The 7661-nt window shown below is 49.7% G+C and overlaps 1 protein-coding gene across 1 annotated transcript in view; it reads left to right on the top strand.

The window, feature by feature from the left end:
• Positions 1-792: 792 nt before the first annotated feature.
• The window catches only part of LOC147119043 (uncharacterized), a 453069-nt gene continuing 446200 nt past the window's right edge, over positions 793-7661 (top strand). The window contains exon 1 of the mRNA XM_085984759.1: positions 793-884. The gene's annotated coding sequence lies outside the window, so the exon portion shown is untranslated. The remainder of the gene's footprint in view (positions 885-7661) is intronic.

A 7661-nucleotide genomic window follows, 5' to 3' on the forward strand; every position in this document is an offset into this window, starting at 1 on the left:
CTCCGTTCAGTCCGTAAGGGTGACCCCGAGCTTCCGGTCACCTGTCATTTTAATTCCCACTCGGACCTCACCGTCCTTGGCCTCTTGTATTGTTCCACGGAAGCTCAACGTAAACGCGAGGAACAGCACCTCATCTTCCGATTAGGCACTATGCAGCCTTCCGGACTCAATATCGAGTTTAACAATTTCAGTTCATAACCTCGGCCTCTATTACTTTTTTACTTATAATTTTTCCCACCCCTTTGTTTTGGGCCCTCCTTCCCCCCCTCCATTTCCTTTTGTTTCTCTCTCTCACCTGGCAGCTGTCCTTATCCTGCCAGTACACTTCACACCTAATCTCAGCTGTCTTTTGTCTCCACGGGCCCATTACCATCTCGTCTGGTTTCGAATACCTTTTATTGTATCTTTTACTTCTTTTGTTCGATCGCAGCCCTGCCTTCGATCTATTTTCTTTTCTTTCCAGTTTTGAAAAAGGGTTTCAACCCTAAACATCAACTCAAATTTCTCTCCACGGATGTTGCCTGACCTGCTGAGTTTTTCCAGCATTTTCTGTTGTTGTTTCGGATTTCCAGCATCTGCAGTATTTTGCTAAGGGACTGGAGAAAACTCGCTGCCCTGCGGATCAATCAGCCGGCGCTAGTCCCGCCCCTCGGGCTCCCCGATTGGTTGGAGGACCCGCCGCCGGCACGCTCCTCCAGCCCCGCCCCACTCGCTCCCTATTGGTCGGAAGCTCCCGTCAATCAGGCCGTGGAACCGGGTCACATGTCCCGGATGCGATGACGTCACTGAACCGCGGGCCCCGGTCACGTGTTGCTGAAGAAGTCTGACCCGCCAGGCGAGGCTGAATCCGATTCGTTCGCTTTGCGGGCCTCTCGGACTCCCAGGTTTGTGTTTACCGTGATTTATTTCCCCGTCTCTCTCCGCTCGTCCCTCCAGCTGAGAAAACTCGCTTTCCGCCGGTAATTCCGACTCTTCAACCGTTACCCAGAGTGTAGCCCCTGAGCATGCGCACTAGCAGCTAGTCCTGGGACTCTGCCCCTGAGCATGCGCACTAGCAGCTGGTTCTGGGACTCTGCCCCTGAGTATGCCCACTAGCAGCTAGTCCTGGGACTCTGCTGGCCCCAAGCATGCCCACTAGCAGCTGGTCCTGGGACTCTGCTGGCCCCAAGCATGCCCACTAGCAGCTGGTCCTGGGACTCTGCTGCCCCTGAGCATGCCCACCAGCAGCTGGTTCTGGGACTCTGCTGCCCCTGAGCATGCCCACTAGCAGCTGGTCCTGGGACTCTGCTGCCCCTGAGCATGCCCACTAGCAGCTGGTCCTGGGATTCTGCCCCTGAGCATGCCCACTAGCAGCTGGTCCTGGGACTCTGCCCCTGAGCATGCCCACTAGCAGCTGGTCCTGGGACTCCGCTGCCCCTGAGCATGCCCACTAGCAGCTGGTCCTGGGATTCTGCCCCTGAGCATGCCCACTAGCAGCTGGTCCTGGGACTCTGCCCCTGAGCATGCCCACTAGCAGCTGGTCCTGGGACTCTGCTGCCCCTGAACATGCCCACTAGCAGCTGGTTCTGGGACTCTGCTGCCCCTGAGCATGCCCACTAGCAGCTGGTCCTGGGACTCTGCCCCTGAGTATGCCCACTAGCAGCTGGTCCTGGGACTCTGCCCCTGAGCATGCCCACTAGCAGCTGGTCCTGGGACTCCGCTGCCCTTGAGCATGCCCACTAGCAGCTGGTTCTGGGACTCTGCTGCCCCTGAGCATGCCCACTAGCAGCTGGTCCTGGGACTCTGCCCCTGAGCATGCCCACTAGCAGCTGGTCCTGGGACTCTGCCCCTGAGCATGCCCACTAGCAGCTGGTCCTGGGACTCCGCTGCCCCTGAGCATGCCCACTAGCAGCTGGTTCTGGGACTCTGCTGCCCCCAAGCATGCCCACTAGCAGCTGGTCCTGGGACTCTGCTGCCCCTGAGCATGCCCACTAACAGCTGGTCCTGGGACTCTGCCCCTGAGCATGCCCACTAGCAACTGGTCCTGGGACGCCGCTGCCCCGAGCATGTGCGTTCTAAACTGCAACAAGAGCGGCGCATGCGGACTTTGAGGTGCTCGGAGAGGAATCTGTCATTTGCCTTTGATCAATAACCCTCATGGTCTTGAGGACCTCCATCAGGCTGGCCCTCATCCTTCACTGCTTCAGTGCAAAAAAAAGCCCCAAATTCTCCAATCTCTGTTACTAACTGCTCTTTGGAACAGAGGAGACTGAGGGAGACTTGATTGAGGTGTATAAAATTATGAGGGGCCTGGATAGAGTGGATAGGAGGGACCTATTTTCCTTATCAGCGAGGTTAATAACCAGGGGCCATAGATTTAAAGTAATTGGTAGAAGGATTACAGGGGCGGTGTGAGAACTTTTTTCACTCAGCGCATGGTCGGGGTCTGGAACTTTCTGCCTGAAAGGGTGGTAGAGGCAGAAACCCTCATCTCAGTTAAATAGTACTTGGATATGCACATGAAGTGCTGCCACCTGCAGGGCTACGGACCAAGAGCTGGAAAGTGAGATTAGGCTGGAAAGCTGTTTTTCGGCTGGCTCGGGCATGATGGGCCGAATGGCCTCCTTCTGTGCCCTAAATTTCTGTGATTCTATGATAACCTCTCCATTGCTAGACAGTCTGGGTCAAAATGGAGTGAAAAAGAGAAACAAAGAACTTAAAGAAAGAAAAGAAAGACTTGCATTTATATAGCGCCTTTCACGACCATCGGACGTCCCAAAGCGCTTTACAGCCAATGAAGTGGAGCCACTGTTGTAATGTAGGGAAAGCGGCAGCCAATTTGCGCTCAGCAAGCTCCCACAAACAGCAATTCCAAAATTCTATAGATTGAGGAACAGTTCCTGCAGATTGGAGGGTGGCAAATGTAACCCCGCTATTTAAAAAAGGAGGGAGAGAGAAAACATGGAACTACAGACCTGTTAGCCTCACATCAGTAGTAGGGAAAATGCTAGACTCTATTATAAAGGATGTGATAACAGGACACTTAGAAAATATCAGCGGGATTAGAGTCAACATGGATTTATGAAAGGGAAATCGTGTTTGACAAACCTACTGGAGTTTTTTGAGGATGTAACTGGTAGAATAGATAAGGGAGAACCAGAGGATGTGGTGTATTTGGATTTTCAGAAGGCCTTTGATTAAAGTCCCACATCAGAGGTTAGTGTGCAAAATTAAAGCACATGGGATTGGGGGTAATATACTGGCATGGATTAAAGATTGGTTAACAGACAGGAAACAGAGTAGGAATAAATGGGTCTTTTTCAGGGTGGTAGGCGGTGACTAGTGGGGTACCACAGGGATCAGTGCTTGGCCCCCAGCTATTCACAATATATATCAATGATTTGGATGAGGGAACCAAATGTAATATTTCCAAGTTTGCTGACGACACAAAACTAGGTGGGATTGTGAGTTGTGAGGAGGATGCAAAGAGGCTTCAAGGCAATTTAGACAAGTTGAGTGAGTGGGCAAATACATGGCAGATGCAGTATAACGTGGATAAATGTGAAGTTATCCACTTTGATAGAAAAAACAGAAAGGCAGAGTATTATTTAAATGGTGATAGATTGGGAAATGTTGATGTACAAAGGGACCTGGGTGTCCTTGTACACCAGTCACTGAAAGCAAACATGCAGGTGCAGCAAGCAGTTAGTAAGGGAAACGGGTACCCGCATGGGTCCTAGCTATGCCTGCCTTTTCGTGGGCTATGTGGAACAATCTTTAATCCAGTCCTACTCGGGTCCCCTCCCTCACCTCTTTTTCCGATACATTGATGACTGTATCGGTGCCATTTCCTGCTCTCGCCCCGAACTAGACAATTTCATTCACTTTGCCTCAAATTTCCACCCTTCCCTCACCTTCACATGGTCCATCTCTGACTCTTCCCTTCCCTTCCTCGAGTTCTCCGTCTCCATCTGTGGGGATAGGTTATTGACCAATATTCATTACAAGCTCACTGACTCCCACAGCTACCTGGACTACACTTCCTCCCACCCCGCCTCCTGTAAGGACTCTATTCCATTCTCCCAGTTTCTCCGTCTCCGCCGCATCTGCTCCGACGATGCCACCTTCCACACCAGTGCTTCCGATATGTCTTCCTTTTTCCTCAACCGAGGATTCCCCTCTACAGTGGTTGACACAGCCCTCGACCGTGTCCGTTCTATCTCCCACACTTCTGCCCTCACCCCTGCCCCTCCCTCCCGGAACCACGATAGGGTTCCCCTTGTCCTCACCTTTCACACCACCAGCCTCCACATTCAACGGATCATCCTCCGGCATTTCCGCCACCTCCAAAGTGATTCCACTACCAAACGCGTCTTCCCCTCCCCTCCCCTCCCCTTTCAGCATTCCGTAGGGACCGCTCCCTCCGAGACACCCTAGTCCACTCCTCTATCACCCCAAACAGCCCTTCCCCTTCGCCTGGCACCTTCCCGTGCAAGCGCAGGAGATGTAACACCTGCCCTTATACCTCCCCCCTTCCCACTGTCCAGGGCCCCAAACACCCCTTCCAGGTGAAACAGCGATTTACTTGTACTTCTTGCAATCTAGTATACTGTATTCGCTGCTCACGATGCGGTCTCCTCTACATTGGGGAGACCAAATGCAGATTGGGTGACCGCTTTGCGGAACACCTCCGTTCAGTCCATAAGGGTGACCCCGAGCTTCCGGTCACCTGTCATTTTAATTCCCACTCGGACCTCACCGTTCTTGGCCTCTTGTATTGTTCCATGTAAGCTCAACATAAACTCGAGGAACAGCACCTAATCTTCCGATTATCCCAGTTTGGCATAAAAATAAAACAAAAAAGGTGACCCAACCGTGGCTAACAAGGGAAATTAGGGATAGCATAAGATCCAAAGAGAGGACATATAAATCAGCCAGAAAAAGCAATAATCCTGAGGATTGGGAGCAGTTTAGGATTCAACAAAGGAGGACAAAGGGATTAATTAAGAAAGGGAAAATAGAATATGAGAGTAAGCTTGCAGGGAACATAAAAACTGACTGTAAAAGCTTTTATAGATATGTGAAGAGAAAAAGATTGGTGAAGTCAAGCGTAGGTCCCTTGCAGTCAGAATCAGGGGAATTTATAATGGGGAACAAAGAAATGGCAGACCAATTAAATACATATTTTGGTTCTGTCTTCACAAAGGAGGACACAAATAACCTCCCAGAGATGCCGGGGAACATAGGATCTGATGAAAGGGTGGAACTGAAAGAAATCAGTATTTGTCGGGAAATGGTGTTAGGGAAATTGATGGGACTGAAGGCCGATAAATCCCCAGGGCCTGATAATCTACATCCCAGGGTACTTAAGGAAGTGGCCCTAGAAATAGTAGATGCATTGCTGGTCATCTTCCAGGACTCGATAGACTCTGGAACAGTACCCATGGATTGGAGGGTAGCTAATGTTACCACACTGTTCAAAAAACGGTGGTAGAGGAAAAAGCGGGGAATTATAGACCGGTAAGCCTGACATCGGTAGTGGGGAAAATGCTAGAGTCCATTATAAAATATGTAATAGCAGAGCACTTGGAAAGCAGTGACAGGATCGGACAAAAGGTAAATCATGCTTGACTAATCTACTGGAATTTTTTGAGGATGTAACTGGTAAAATAGATAAGGGAGAACCAGTGGATGTGGTGTATTTGGACTTTCAGAAGGCTTTCGATAAGGTCCCACATAAGAGATTAGCTCGCAAAAGTAAGGCACATGGGATTGGGGGCAAGGTATTGACTTGGATAGAGAACTGGTTGGCGGACAGAAAGCAAAGAGTTGGAATAAACGGGTCGTTTTCCGAGTGGCAGGCAGTGACTAGTGGGGTACCGCAAGGATCTGTCCTAGGACCCCAGCTGTTCACAATATATATTAATGATCTGGACGAGGGAATTGGATGTAATATCTCCAAATTTGCAGATGACACAAAGCTGGGTGGGAGGGTATGCTGTGAGGAGGATGTCGTGAAACTCCAGTACGATTTGGACAGGTTGGGTGATTGGGCAGAAACATGGCAAATGCACTATAATGTGGATAAATGTGAGGTTATCCACTTTGGTGGCAAAAACAGGAAGGCAGATTATTATTTGAATGGCAATAGATTGGGAGAAGGGGAAGTGCAAAGAGACCTGGGTGTTCTTGTGCACCAGTTGCTGAAGGTAAGCATGCAGGTGCAGCAGGCGGTTAAGAAGGCAAATGGTATGTTGGCCTTCGTAGTAAGAGGGTTCGAGTACAGGAACAAGGATGTCTTGCTACAGTTGTACAGGGCCTTGGTGAGACCGCACCTTGAGTATTGTGTGCAGTTTTGGTCGCCTTACCTGAGGAAGGACGTTCTTGCCATGGAAAGAGTGCAGCAAAGATTCACCAGGCTGATACCTGGGATGGCAGGAATGACGTATGAGGAGAGATTGTGTCGACTGGGCTTATACTCACTGGAGTTTAGAAGAATGAGAGGGGATCTCATCGAAGCCTATAAAATTCTGTCAGGCCTGGACAGACTAGATGCAGGAAGGATGTTTCTGATGGCCGCGGAGTCCAGAACCAGGGGTCATCGTCTAAGGATAAGGGGTAAGCCATTTAGGACTGAAATGAGGAGGAATTTCTTCACCCAGAGAGTGGTGAACCTGTGGAATTCTCTGCCACAAGAGGGCGGTGCAGGCCAGTTCATTAAATATATTCAAGAAGGAGTTGGATATATTTCTTAAGGCTAAAGGGATCAAGGGATATGGGGAGAAGGCAGGGACAGGGTACTGAATTTGGATGATCAGCCATGATCTCATTGAATGGCGGAGCAGGCTCGAGGGGCCGAATGGCCTACTCCTGCTCCTATCTTCTATGTTTCTATGTTAGGCACTTTACAGCCTTCCGGACTCAATATCGAGTTCAACAATTTCAGATCATAACCTCGGCCCCTATTACATTTTTACTTATATGTTTTATCCACCCCTTTGTTTTGGCCCTTTCCCCATCCCCCTTTCCTTTTTTTTCTCTCTCCCACATGGCAGCTGTCTCCCATTCTGCAGAACATTTCGCACCTAATCTTGAGCCGTCTTTTGTCTCCACTAGTCCTATCACCATCTCGTCTCGTTTTGAATACCTCTTAACGTCTCTTCTCTTTTGTTCTCTCCCAGCCTGGCCTCTTAATCTATTTCATTCCCTGTGCCTCTTTAGTCTTGATAAAGGGTTTTCACCCGAAACGTCGACTCTAATTTCGCTCCACGGATGTTGCCTGGCCTGCTGAGTTTTTCCAGCATTTTCTGTTGTTATTTTGGATTTCCAGCATCTGCAGTATTTTGCTATCGTACTAAGGCAAATGGTATGTTGGCCTTCATTGCAAGAGGATTTGAGTACAGGAGCAAGGATGTCTTACTACAGTTATACAGGGCCTTGGTGAGACCACACCTGGAGTACTGTGTGCAGTGTTGGTCTCCTTACCTAAGAAAGGATATACTTGCCATAGAGGGAGTGCAGCGAAGGTTCACCAGACTGATTCCTGGGATAGCAGGACTGTTGTATGAGGAGAGATTGGGTCGACTAGGCCTGCATTCACTAGAGTTTAGAAGAATGAGAGAGGATCTCATTGAAACGTATACAATTCTGACAGGGCAGACAGACTGGAGGATGTTTCCCCT

The sequence above is a fragment of the Somniosus microcephalus genome, chromosome 4 (genome assembly GCF_052327205.1).
Source record: "Somniosus microcephalus isolate GS21.2 chromosome 4, FLI_Smic_1.0, whole genome shotgun sequence".
In the NCBI taxonomy this organism is placed as follows: Eukaryota; Metazoa; Chordata; class Chondrichthyes; order Squaliformes; family Somniosidae; genus Somniosus; species Somniosus microcephalus.